At 48.5% G+C, this 14345-nt stretch overlaps 1 protein-coding gene across 1 annotated transcript in view; it reads right to left on the bottom strand.

Moving 5' to 3' along the window:
• The window catches only part of Slc6a4 (solute carrier family 6 member 4), a 35026-nt gene extending 31791 nt beyond the window's left edge, over nt 1-3235 (bottom strand). The window contains exon 1 of the mRNA XM_028866798.2: nt 3153-3235. The gene's annotated coding sequence lies outside the window, so the exon portion shown is untranslated. The remainder of the gene's footprint in view (nt 1-3152) is intronic.
• Between the last annotated feature and the right edge of the window lie 11110 nt (nt 3236-14345).

Genomic DNA, 14345 nt, shown 5'->3' with positions numbered 1-14345 from the left:
TCTCAGTGCCTGGAAAACTGGGACATCTCCTCCATAAAGCCACGTGGCCAGGGTGCTTCTTGGGCTTGGCAGATTCGTGGAATTCGTCCAGTTGTGGAGTTTAACAACTTATGATTTCATACCTAATAAGTCCCCCGAGGCCAGCTGGGGTGGGTGGGAGCTTGGGAGGGGAAGCCAAGCAAAGAGGGACATGACAAGGAGGCATTCCGAAGCCTCACACCAGCCTCATCTCTCTACTGATGTGGCCACCCTGTTAGACACAGACTGGGAAAAAGCACTTGCTGGTTTGTGTTGTTAACGCTCAGTAAACAAGTATCCAATTTCTCAGTTACCACCGAGAGGAACACACACACACACACACACACACACACACACACACACACACACGCTGGAAGAGCGGACCCTGCCGAGGTATTATTCACAGATTAGCACTTTCTGAATGTGGACCAATGTCATGGCCAAGAGTTCAGCCTGGAAATAAAGTGGCTGTGTGTCAGCCCGTGGTGGGTCCCATGCCCACCCTAGCAATGTGCTGCCCCTCTGTGCTCTGGGACAATCAGGCATGCCAGGTTTCTTTTTAAAGATTAATTTGATCTATTTTTTTTTTCCACCTGGGTCTCTCCTAGGAAGATGTATTTTCTTTAGGATGCTGTTTTGTCTGAGAAGGAAGCAGTTTCCTTGAAGTGACCCCCAAAGGACAAGCTGCAGCTGTACCACTTCCTAAAGTAGGAATAAGCAATTGTTTTGTCAAATGTGGGTCTCCAACCCATGCCTGTTTGGCTGGACACTGAAAACCACAGAGGGAGGGGCCCAGCCTAGAGACTAGCACAGAAGTCCGCCTATCTGCACCTGGAGGTCAGCTAGCAGGATCACTAAGGAAGTCCAGGAACTCCATCTGCTAGCTGGGTGTGGTTTAGGCACAGGACTTAATAGGGGTCTGAGCATTCAGAGCCTCTGCCCTTGCTCAAACACCAGGAGATCTCAGGAGGACTCCATCTCACAGTGTCCGTGTAGGGCCTCAGCCCTTAGGTATTTGGCACGGTGATTACAGTTTGTGCTTCCTTCAAGAGGGAAGGTTAGGACCTCAGCCACAGGAGCTTGGACGTCATGTTTCCCAGGCCCCTCTTTCCCTCTAATTCAAAGCCTTGGTTCATGAGCCCCGGAGGACTGTCACTGGGCCTGAAAACAGCTAAAGCCCCATTTGTCTCCCAACATGAAATGACTGTGTAATTTCCCATCTGGCCATTGGCATCTTAAGTTAAGAGTTAAGCCATAACCACATCCTGCTAATGCAGTAATCCAAAGTAAAATTCAGGCAGCCTGTGCACCCAAATGATATCACTCCAAGCATGATGAAGGGATGGCTATGAACTAACTGGCTTCACTTCCAGAATTACCTGGGTTCCTCTTGGGCAGGGGCATCCAGGCTATTTTGCAAGCCTGCCATGGACAGTACCCAATCCAGCCTCCTAACCCCTGCTGCTCACTCAGTACCCTCCTTCTAGTCACAACCCATCTGGAATTTCTTCCACTTGCCCTGCTGCCCCCCCTGCAAGCCTCATCAAAATGCTCATCTGATTCTAAAAATCCCCCTAAGAGGAATTTCTGAGATCTCCCATTAGGTGTCAACATAGTCCATCTCCCCTTCCTCACCCTGGGGAGATATATAAATATATATACTGGAAACTGAAGCAGACTTGAATGCAGAGTCTGGGAGTTACCACTCTGAAATGTCCTGGGAGGGCCACCAGAGTGAGGTGGATCCCAGGTTTGTTGTGGAGGAGTTTCAGTCTGCTCTTGTTCAGGCTTAGTAAGGAAAGCACCATAACCCAACTGAGCAAGCCAATTGGGGTGTACCACTGCTTCGTTTTTGAGGCAAGTCTCATATGAGGAAGGCTAGCCTTGAATTAGCTAAGGAAGGGAATATGACCTTGAACTCCTGATTGCTACAAATGGGCTCCATCCCACCAGGCGGAGCCAACCTTTCTTCTGTCTACTTTACCACGCAAGTCGCCACCATGCTTCACCTAGGACATCTCAGAGATTACCTGCCAGGCTAGATATGTAAACACCTTTCTCTCCATGTAGCTTAGTGGTAGGGTGCCTGCTCAGGGTGCTAAGGACCCCGGGTTCAAGCCTCACAGCTGCCCCAAATAATTAAGTAATAAGACCCCGCCCATCAGTCCTGGCTGGAGCAGTCAGTCACTAATCCGGGGGACCAGGCTGGGAGAAGGCAAAGGCACCTTCAGATGTCAGCAGCGCCACACAAAAGTGAAGGGCCATAGTCTGAGCCGTTTCTTCCCCGGCTCCTGCCCACCAGCCATTAAACCCACCCCGGCTCCCTATTACATTTAAACAAACCCCAGTGTTACCTTCTTAGACATTTTTCCTATGCAACTGAAAACACATTAAATATTTGATCTCCCCTTACTACGTACGATGAGAGCTAGCAGGTCCATAAATAATCCATTGACCTGGTTTATTTTTCTGGACAAAATTGATCATAAAAATACATACACACAAGCATTTGTGTCGTCTGACTCTTAGAAATTCTGCCCTTCAAATTTTTGAGCACTCTGACCTAAAAAGAATACTTCAATTTGCATCCCCTCCCCCCCCCCATACAAAAAAAGGAAATCTCCTTCGTGGACACCCAATTTTTAGAAACAATTTGAATGTACACCCCAGCCCCCACCAACTGCTGGTCACACACTTTCGGTGGTGTGGCACAGCCCACTGGTGTTTCCATAAATTCTGAATGGCCTGTGAGCCGAGTTGGCAAGGCCATCTGAGCACATAGAGGCTTGACCCTCTTAAGCGTCACTCAAAGGTTTCTCTGGTTATTTGAGCATTTGTGTCTGCCAGAGTCTTTGCATAAAGCGCCTGTGTCCCAAAAGTAAAGCCCAAGCCCGAACCACCGCTGGAAACTATAGCAACTTTTGCGGAAGAGCGAGGCTGCGCTAGGCCAGCGCCGGGTCCCCCAGGTTTCCATCGGGTCCCACGCAAGGACCCTGCGCGGTGAAGACAAAGGCGCCCTAAGCCGGGAGAGTCAAGGGAGGGACCGAGAGCTTCTGGAAAGAAGCGTGGGTTAGAGACAAAAAAAAGAAAAACATATATATTAAAAAAAAAAAAAAAAATGGAAAGCGACCCACCTGCGGGCGGCGCGGCGGCGGGTCCCGGGCTGCGGAGGCGGCGCGACCCTCGCGCCCTCGAGGCACCGGCGCGGCCGCTGGAGTGGCGCCGCCCGCCGCGCTATTTGTACTCGCGGCCCCTCACATGGTCTGATCTCTAGATAGCCGCCGCCAAAGAGCTCCGCAAGAATTTTTGCGTCACTTTGAGACTGAAGAACTTTGTTTCTCCGCCGCTGCAGCTCTAGCTGGAGGCGGGGGAGGGGCTGGGGTCCACGCACCCTGGCTGGTGGGAGGGGGACAGAGCCCCCCACTCACCCACAATCACACACTCATCCACACTTACACACTCATCCTTACTCTTGCACACACGCTCAGGGCCGGGACAGGGACAGGCAGGGCGAAGGATCTGATTCTTCTGCTCTTGGACTTGTGTGGCGGGAGGATGCTCCACTAACCGAAGTTAATTTCTTCCCTTACCAAATCTGCCCCAAATTGTGTTTAGGTCCTGTTCTGTGTCACTTCCTAAGACTGTTCGTTCTTGATCACAGCCAGGTACCTCGCGACAGATCCGGATCGTCTTCCCAACGACTTAAAGGACCCCTGACATTGTTCTGGGCTCTCTAGGTGAGATGCGAGCTCAGCCGGGAACCTCCCGGTGCCCGGAGCCGGCGGCAGCTGCCTGCAATAAGTACCCCCGGGAAGAACGGAGGGTCCAGCCGTCTTGCTACCTAGCCACAGATGAAAACATTTTTCAGAGAGCATCGGTGCTGATTCGCGGACCCACCTGTGCCCGTGGGGCTGGTCACCCCACAAACTACCAGCCTTTGAAGGCACTCGGCGTTTCAACGGGAGCACATTGATTTTTAAGTGTGTGTGTATGTGTGTGTGTGTGTGTGTGTGTGTGTGTGTATTGTTTTGTTCACACAGACAGGCTTAAAAATGAATTTAATATTTCTACGTTCTCTTTTCACCAAAATTACGAGAACTTTTTTTTTTAAAGAGCAGATGCAGTACTTGTTTGGGGCTGCACCTGAGGCAGACAAGCCATGACCTGGGGGGACCAGCCCATCTCTCCTCATCTGGCCAGGAAACAGGCAGGAGCAACATCAAAGCTAGGAAGGAGATAGTAATGGCGAGTCTGTGGCTGCGAGAAAGCTTCCGCCCCTTTGTTTGTTCCAAAGGGACTTGAACCTAGACATCGGAACCCCCAAATGGGCTGACCTGACACCAAGGGCTGGCTGGCTCTCCGTCCGCAGGTGTGGGCGGCTCCCGGCCTCAGGGAATACGAAGTACGAGGTTTTGGTGCCATCTAGGCGCCAGGGCGGGGGACTGCAAGGAGAGGCCGGAGCTTTTCCCGAGCTCTGGGGAGAGTGGACTGGCGAAGTGACCCTGGGTAGGCTTGGCCACTCCGTGATCTAGACAAATGCCAGGGTCGCAGGGCCTTCACGGGGCTCTTCCTTTCGAGTGAACACAGTGTCTGTATGCTGCCCCTTCTCCGCCCCGGGGGAGACTGTAACTAGTTTGCAGACACAAGGCTGCCCCCAAAATAAGGTCGTTTTGAGGAGGGTTCCGGGCAGACAGAGGAGCAGGGGTGACTTAGCAGCAGCTAAGGCTCTCTTGTCTTCACTCTGGCTGTCCCCATGTGGATTCATTCTCACGAGCTCACTCCCGACCTCCCTAGGCCTTGCCTCCTCCTGCCCGACTGTTTCCCCCTTCTTGGTACTACTGCCAACTTGCATGCGCTGGGTGTCGGCGACTTTCCTCCGAACTGGATGAGATAGGGGACTGCAAACCTTCTACTGTTGAGGGTTGGGTCAACCCCTTAACCACAGAGCCCTAGGCTTGGAGAATGATAGCAATGTTGGTCCAGTCAGGCTGTGGGGAATGGAGAGGCTCTCTACTCGGGAATGAGAAGTTCTCCTCCTTCAGCTGGGACTAGCCCCAAGTGGTCCCGCCTCCGACTCACTGGCTGAGGGCTGTAAGAAAGGTAACTAACGCTGCTGCCCAGACTACGTCTATCCCTCCCTCCCCACAGCTCCCCTGGCCAGCGTGCACGCATGTCCTCTCTCCAAGCGTCTTCTTTCCTCTTACCCCGGAGGCCACCCTGCCGGAGCAACTGTCCAACAGTCCTTTCAGCAGATCTGGCCCCATTCCTTTCAGAGCTCTGTTTGGCTATGCTGCCCTGCCTCCCTCCCACACCCAGAGCCCTGTTTCTGATATTTGGTGGGGACACAGGGAGGAAATGAAAGCCAGAAACCCACAGAGGCATTGCTTTGGGTTCGTACATAAGAACTGTAGAAAGGACAAAAGGGTTGAGACTTTGATGGAGAGGAGGAATGCCAGGCATTATTTCTCTCTTTGCTCACTAGCTCCATCCCAGAGACATGGGTCTCAGCTGCTAGGTGCAGCCATCTTCCACAGCAACAGACACACCACCACCACCATAACCAAGAAGACTAGGCTGGAGACCCAAAGCCCAACAGTGATCCACTGAGGATATGACCAGGGCAAAGCCCTATGAATGCCAGCCACTCCCCCTGGAAGCTCTCGGTGTCATGTCTGTCTGTCTGTCTGTCTGCCTGTGATCTGTCTGTCAGTGACAGAAGGCAGAAGCCCTCCCTTCCTCGTGGGCTTCTTCTCCAGCCCAGGAAATGGCTACCAGCACCCCTCCCTCTTCAGATGTCCTGCTCGGTAGGCCTGGCGTCTCTCCAGCAGCCATCTGAGGCTGATCCAGCTGATGAAAATGGATCATCATCATCAGGGAAGAAGTGCCAGGGAAGGCTCCATCGATGTCAGTGGGCTGACCTTGTCAGGCTGTAGGGAGAGACTGGGAAGGGCAGCTACAGCTCTGAAAATGGCAGGAAACAGTCAATGACTTTGTCTTGGTCACTTTTTTCCCCCTGGTGTCTTCTCAGCCATTCTTCAAGAGTCTAATGCCTCTGAGAAACCCAGCCTCCTCCAAATACCACACCACCCAGCGTTCGTACTGTCAGCAGTCAAGGCAAGGGCAGTTCTTTGCCCGGCAGGCCATTTTGTGCCAAGAAGAAGACAAACTTCCAAATGGAAATGTCTGGAAACCCAACATTCTCTCAGGAGTAGATCGGTGCTGCCAGGAGCAATCATATCTCATGTCAACAGAATTCTAAGTTATCAAAACATTCAAATGCCATGTTCTCCAGGTCTATGAAGTGTTTGAAGATTACCTATCCATCTGACATATGTTTCTGTAAATCTGGAAAACCTAACTAACATAACTATAGATATGACAAGCATGGGTGACTATAGCTCTGTAATTCTTATCTACGTAAATAACTTAAGGACTAAGGCTTCACATAAACAGGGTAAACAGTCTGTAAACAGATGTACAGTATAAAGACAATGGCCTCAAAATTGTGACAATACACAAAATATCTTAAATGGAGGTAGAAATGTATAGTGCAATATGATAACAATATCCTTAATATGTATCAATATTCAAAATATTCTAAACAGAGGTAGAATATATATGCAGTATGAAGAATATAATTTTACATTTGTATCAATACACAAAATATTTCAAATAGGAGTAGGAACATGTGTACAATATGACAATTATAGCTTTGAATTTGCATCAATATACAAATTGTCTTAATTAGGAATATAAAAATAGTTTTCATTTGTATTAATATACAAGAATCCATATCAGTGCAAATTATCTAAGGCTGATAGTTTGCTAAATTAATTTACTAGTAGATACAATAATCTACAGAGCTGGGCAGTGGTGGCACACACCTTTAATCCCAGCACACAAGAGATGGAGACAGGAATATAAGTTGGCTGGGATCTCGGGCCCATTCAGTCTCAGGATTCGTAGAGACAGGATGCCCTATTCAATCTGAGAATTCATAAAGGTAAGCAGTCTCCAGTGGCTGGCTGCTCTGCTTCTCTGATCTTTTAGTTTTTACCCCAATATCTGACTCTGGGTTTTTATTATTAAGACTAGTTGAAATCGAGCTTCACTCTGTAGTCCAGGCTGACCTTGACTTTGAAAATTTCTTGCCAGGCAGAGGCCGCCTCCCTCATGCTGGGCTCAGACATGCACCACTCAGCTTTGAACCAGGTTTTTTGTGTATGTGCAGGTGGAATGGAGGCCAGAGGTTGATATCAGTGTCTTTCTCAATTGCTCTACACAGGTTTTTGTGAGAGAATCTCTCCCCATTTGACTAACTGGTGCTCCAAGGATCCTGTCTTCCCGGCACTGGAGTTACAAACATGTTTATTTTAACCCAGCTTTATCTATCTATCTATCTATCTATCTATCTATCTATCTATCTATCTATCTTATCTATCTATCTACCTACCTACCTACCTACCTACCTCTGTCTATTTCAAGACAGGGTTCCTCTTTTTAACAGCCCTCGCTGTCCTGGAACTTGCTTTGTAGACCAGACTGGTCTCAAACTCACAGAGATCCACCTGCCTCTGCCTCCTGAGTGCTGGAATTAAAGGCGTGCACCACCATGCCTGGCTGTTTATTTATTTTTAATATAGATTCTGGGGATTGAACTCTGGGTCCTTTTGCTTGAGCAGCAAACACTTTGCTGGCTGAGTCATCTCTCCATCTCTGGAGCCAAGGGTTTTTTTTTTAATTTTTATGCCCATTCTACTAGATTCCCTCCCCTATCTGTAAGCACCCCTAGTTAGGGTCACATTCTGGTGGCAGCTGGTTTCCGACTCGCCAGAAGCACGGAATTCCAGGAGGGCCCTACCCCTGTGTACCCCTGTGTACAGCACTTCTGTCTCCAGTTACCCGAGTCCCCCACAAAGCTCTGAGATCTTTCTCTTAGTGCATCTCAGCACCTGCCATTGTCCACAGGTTGCTGGTGCCTGGCATACAGGATTGTCAGGAGCGGTGGGGCAGCCGCTTGGGAGTCTGATGTAGAAATCAAAACCAGCCTTTAGGGCTAGAAGGGAAACCATGGTATAGCAACAGTCAGCCTGGGACCAGGGCTGGGGGGTGGGGTGCATGCCTTTAAACCCAGCCTAGGAGTCTGAGGTAAGGGCTGCACAGAGAGACTCTGTGTCCTATAAAGAAGAAAGAGGAGAAAGAGAGGGGAGGAAGTCTCATACAGTGGTTAAAACTTAATGCAGTTTGACATGAGAGTACCCCAAGATTTACTGATATTGGGGGGTAGGCGCACACAATAGGGGTTATGTGTACTCACTCAGGGCCAAACTAAATAGAAAAATCAGGACACAGTTGAGGCTTTGGTAAGAAAGACGCTGGAGGTGGAAAGAACTCTGTTCATGGTACATCTTTTTTAAAAAGTGATTTGTGTGTATATATAAGTAAATTTATTATATATATTATGGGTATATATAAACAAAATTATCTATGCGTGCGGGTGGGTGAGTATACACCACATGTGTCAGGTGCCCACCATAGAGGCCAGAGAGTGCATCAGGTTCCCTGGAGCTGGAGGTGCAGGTGGTTGTGAGCTGCCTGATGTGGGTGCCGGGAACCCACACATCCAGAAGGACCTGAAGTGCTCTTAACCACAGAGCCATCTCTCTAGCCCACTGGGCACTTTTCATACTATTAGGAATTTGCAGTAGGGGCTGGAGAGATGGCTCAGTGGTTAAAAGCACTTGCTGTTTCAGAGGACCAGGGGGTCCCCAGCATCCAGAGGGCAGCTCACAACCATCAGTAACTCCGGTTCTAGGGGATAGAATGTCCTTCTGACTTCTGCAGGCACCAGGATGTGTGTAATATCCTGCATGCACATATGTGGAGGATGTGTGTAATACATACACATAAAATGAAAATAAGCTAGGGCTGTTACACAGAGAATCCCTGTCTTGAAAAAACAAAAACAAAAAATGAAAATAAAGCCGGGCGGTGGTGGCGCACGCCTTTAATCCCAGCACTCAAGAGGCAGAGCCAGGCGGATCTCTGTGAGTTCGAGGCCAGTCTGGGCTACCAAGTGAGCTCCAGGAAAGGCGCAAAGCTACACAGAGAAACCCTGTCTCGGAAGAAAAAAAAAAGAAAATAAATCTTTAAAAAATCTGCAGTAAATGCTTTCATATTTTTTTTTCCAGAAAAGCAGGTTTTGTACCTGCTAAGCAAGGCTTCTACCAGCATCCCACGGCCCTGCCCTCAAAGCAGTTTTCTTTCTTTAAAATAATACATAAATAAATAAAAAAAAAATGGGGAGGAAAGAAAGGCATCCTAACGGCCCAAGCTTCTTGTAAAGAAAGCAAGCCCTGGGAAACTGCCACGTAGACAATAGTTCTCCACATGGGCAGTGATTCCTCACCTGCGGAGTGTGTGTGTGTGTGTGTGTGTGTGTGTGTGTGTGTGTGTGTGTGTGTGTGTGTGTATGGGGTGGGCACTGTGAGCCTAGAGGGAAGGCCAGAGCTCTGCTCAGCAGCTCAGGGCTGCAGAAGTGAGCAGGAGCCATTTCCCTGTGTCTCTGTCTCCTTCCCCTTTCCCCCTCTTGTCTGAGCTCTCTTGGACTCTTCTCCCCGCACCCTGCCCCCACGTCGTGATAACAAGGCCTTGTGCATCTGAGGAGTTCCCCACAGCTCCTCCTTGGTAAGCTGGTCACCCTCCTCCCTGAGATCTGCGGTCTCTGTGGTGGGAAGCGGCCAAGCTTTCCCTTCTGCAGCTTCAGGCTGTCACGGCCCCCATGGTGCTGCTGGGAAGCCTCATGGTTACTTTCCTTTTCAAGTGCCCATTTTCCACCTCAGTGACAGACTTAGCTGGGGATCAGGGAATTGTCTTAAGTGCCCAGGGAGCCTTCGTGCCACACCAGGCATGCTAGGAAAGCTTGGGAGAAAGGGTTTTAGTGAAATCCGCCATTTGTGGAGCAAATATACGTGTGCATAATGTTCTGTCCTCTTCCTGTTATATAGGTTAAATGCCGGATTATTAAAAATAAATTAGTGTTACTCATGTTCAAGCAGAGCTTTCATACCGAACGAATTTTAAGATAACTTTTTAATATGAGGAACATGGAAACCGAGGCTCAGGGACCACCAGCGGCTTCTCGGGCTTCCAGCACCTCCAAGCTGAGTTGCCAGGCCAGCTTGACGGTCACATCTTCCCTCTGCTCCTCTTTTGGGCTTGAGCTAACTAAAAACAGGAAGGGTTCAGGCCAGAAGAAAGCTGAGCAGGCTTTTGCTCATTCCCCCGCCTCTCCTGCCCCAGAGCCCGCCGCTTGTGCAGTCCCAGGTACTTTAAGAATGAATATGGAGTCACGGGGGCTTTTCTCTGGTTCAACTTGTCCCCACCCAGCCGCTTACAGGGAAGCAGGCTTCAGATCTCTGTATAAACTTGTAACTGACTACAGCCATCAGAATGTGAGGTACGATCCATCAGTCAGTCTTCGATAGTTACTTGGAGCCAGGCGTGGAGCATACACTGTGGGGTGAGGGTGGGGGTGTACAGACAGGTCCTGCCCTTGGGAAGCTGGCAGGGAGAACTGACTCTGGGGAAATCAGACAATAAACATATAAATAGATAAATAAATTCAGAAGGCCTTAAGTGCTGCAATGAAAATAGACTTCAGTAACAGGACAGAGTGACAGGTGTCCAGGGGAAGTGTGGGGGGGGCACGACTGGCTCCTTAAATGAGGTGATCTGATGGCCTTTGACATTATCTATTGTCTGAATTCTGAGAAGCCAGCAAAGACCCAGGGAAGAGCATTAGGAAGAGGGAATAGTGGGAAGGGAGAACAGACGCGTATTGGAGATAAACTGGAGCCAGGTGAGTAAATCATGGGTTTGGAGAGGTGATCTGGGTGTGACTTTGTGTCTCTGCATTGAAAATGTCCAAGTAGAAGTTAAGGACTTCTGCAGATTTTAGGAATGTTTAGGTCAGGTGAGCCATAAGGCTCCCTCAAGGACACTGCAAATGGAGCCCAGAGCCTCACACACGCTCAGGAAGCACTCTATGGACGTTATACACCTCACAGCCCAAGGATATCACTTCAGTCCTTCTGCCTTGGCTGTCCTAGCCTTCAGCAGCTGGTCTCAAAAAGCAACTGTCATGGGACAGCTGAAAAGAAAGGACCAGAGTCCACCTTGCCCATTTCCTGCTGTCTTCTGCATAAGGGTCCCTCCAGGTTAGCTAAGCAAGAGTTAGGTAAGCTAAGGAGGATGACCGCACCCTCCCTCAGGCTGGTAATACATGTGTCCCACAAATCCCACACAGGAAGCGGCATCTCCATAAAAAGCAGGGAAGTTATGAACATGTTGTCCTAAGTATGAGAGGGCTCATCTGGAACTGCTTTAAGAACAAGATCAACAAATGACGAACTGCAGCCCTGGGGCATTGAGGCACTCCCTTCCCAGAGGAGGCGCTTGAAGAGTGCGCCTACCCGCTACCCACAACCACATGGGAAGGCATGTCCCATTATCGGTCTTGGATTCTGGCACAGTCAGCATGACTCTCAGGAGGATTCAGCACTGGGGGCCTTCCAGAGTCACCAACTCAGCCTTCCGGCGATACATTATGAAGGGCAAACCTTCACCTTCCGTTCTGGGCACCCAGAGGACACAGTTGCCATTCTTTGCTACTACTTACTGGATCTTGTTTGGGGTTTTTCTTTGTTTGTTCTGAGACAGTCTCACTATGCAGCCCTAGATGGCCTGGAACTATGTAAACCAGGCTAGCCTTGAATTTAAGAGATCTGCTGGCCTCAGCCTCCTGAGTACTGGGATTACAGTGTCTCACTCTAGCCCAGGCTAGCCTTGAATTCTCAGCAATCCTCTTGCTACAAGCCTCTGGAGTGCTGGGATTATAGGTGTGTACCGCCATATGGACTCATCTGGATCCTGTTTTTGTTTGGGGAAAAAAATGGCTTTTATTGTTTGTTTTTGGAGGTTATTGTTTATTTGACAAATGGCTGAAATTTACATGGTTTTTGTTCTTTTGTTATCACTTATACCAGACTTAAAAAAATTCTCTATGCCCTAAGATAGTTTATTATATGTCACACACCTGACGCACGCGTGCATGAGGAGACGAGAGGTTGATGGCAGGCGTTGGCCTCTATCACTCACTCTCCACTATAGTTTGGGAGACAGTCTCCCTGAGCTGTTGTTTCTGCTGGACTGGCCGGCCAGCAGCCCTCAGGACCCGCCTGTCTCCTGTAGCAGACTGGTATAGCCACAGATGACCTCAAACTCCTGATCCTGTTGCCTCTACTTCCGCCCCAAGATTTGCAGCTACAGGCATCAACCACTACAGCCAGTCAGGTGTCCTTTTGTTTGTTTATTTTTAAAAGCTTTCGAGTCTTACAAAAGATTTGTTAATTTACTTTCATTTTTTAAAAAAGAACTTGGCTTTGTAAATCCATTAGCTTCTGCTGGTATTTCTTCCTTTCGGCTTATTCCTTCCTGATCCCTTTTGATATGCATTGGTATAACTAATCTAATAATTCAGGTTAAATTTCCTGTGCAATCTCTTCTTGGGCCTTGAGTTAATTTTTAAACACAGGGACACACTTCAACTAGTCTTCTAATTTTGGTTCTTCACCTAAGTGTCCTGTGGTTGGAGTGTGGGCCACATAACAACCCTGCGATGTGTGAGATTGAGTAGACTATAATGGTGGAATTTCAAGAAAGTTTCACATGTGGTCTGTGGACATAGCTCCCTGAGAGCATCTGTTAGGGCAGGCCCCCAGGTTCAATGCTTGGTGCCAGAACGGGCACGCAGCTGTGAGATGAGTCCCCAGACCACCCTCACAGCAAACAGATGTTCTGTCTTTTATATACTCACCAACTGTTAGATGTCTTGATAATCACGAAGTTTGACAAGCTCCCATTACGACGTGGATTATTTTTTCATATAGTTTTCAGTTTTTCATCTATTTTGAGGTGTTATTAGGAGCGCAGTAACTTAAGGTCTTCGTATTTTTCTGGGAATTTGAGTAAAGCCGTGCAGTGAGCCCATCTCTATGGACGATTTTGCTTCGTCACCTTTCCAGGGCCACTGTGTTCCCCAATACAAGGGAGGCAGTCACACTGCGGCTGGACACATGGGCTACTCTGAATGGTCCTCATTTTGTGGCTTGTGGCTTCACTAGGCTTATCTTGGTTAGTACCTGATGAGAGTTTTTGGGAAAGGGTCTCCTATATCCCAGGCTGGATTGGAACTGGCTATGTGGCTGAGGATGGCCTTGAACTCTGGGTCCTCCACCTCCCACATCTTTGATTACAGATGTGCACCACAATGCCTGCCATTTTTATACTGCAAGTCACCCATGTCTCTTATACTCAGCACATAGCTCAATTTCCTTCAAAAATGCAATTAAATATTACTTAAAGGAACATTTAATCCATTTATATAAATTGTAACTTACTGACAGTCAGATATGCTTCTCTTTTGTTTTGGAAACAGGGTCTCACTGGACAGCCCTGGCTGGTCTGGAACTCGATTTACAGACCATGGCTGTCCTTGAACTCACAGAGATCTGTAGCTGAAGTTTTCTCCAGTCCTGCCTGACCCATGGTCAGGACAAAGCTCTCTCACCTGCCAGTCCCGCAGCTACTCAGACCCAACTGAGTAAACACAAAGAGACTTATATTGCTTACAAACTGTATGGTCATGGCAGGCTTCTTGTTATCTAGTTCTTCTATCTTAAATTAACCCATTTCTATAAATCTATACCTTACCACATGGCTCGTGGCTTACCAGTATCTTACATGTTGGTACTCATGGCAGCATCTGGCAGCGTCTCCTGACTCAGTCTTCCTGTTCCCAGAATTCTCTTCTCTGCTTGTCCCGCCTATACTTCCTGCTTGGCTACTGGCCAATCAGCATTTTGTTTACACAGAGGGACATCCACAGCAGAGATCCTCCAGTCTTCACATCCCGGGTGCTAAGTGTTAAGTCATGAGCCACATCATACCTGGTCATGTACCCTATCTTGATATTCTATTTTTCTTGCTATTTTTCCCTATCCTGTCTTCCTTTTAAATGTTTAGCCAATGTTTATTATTTGTTGTGTATAGGACTGTATGCTGTGTGTAGTTAAACACAGACATGCTCATGACATTGGCAGGTCAGAGGCTAACTTTCGGTTGGTCCTGGGGACTGAACTTGGATGTCAGGCTTCCCCAGCACTCATTTCTCAGCTGAGTCTCCTCACCAGCCCTCCATCTTCTGCAGACTGTGTTTTCTTATGCTATTCATCCTTGTCTGGGAACTATCTTACATTTACTACCTA

The sequence above is a fragment of the Peromyscus leucopus genome, chromosome 8b (genome assembly GCF_004664715.2).
Source record: "Peromyscus leucopus breed LL Stock chromosome 8b, UCI_PerLeu_2.1, whole genome shotgun sequence".
NCBI lineage: Eukaryota > Metazoa > Chordata > Mammalia > Rodentia > Cricetidae > Peromyscus > Peromyscus leucopus.
Note: the sequence above shows the minus strand (reverse complement) of the source record. Positions and strands in the feature narration are given on the sequence as shown.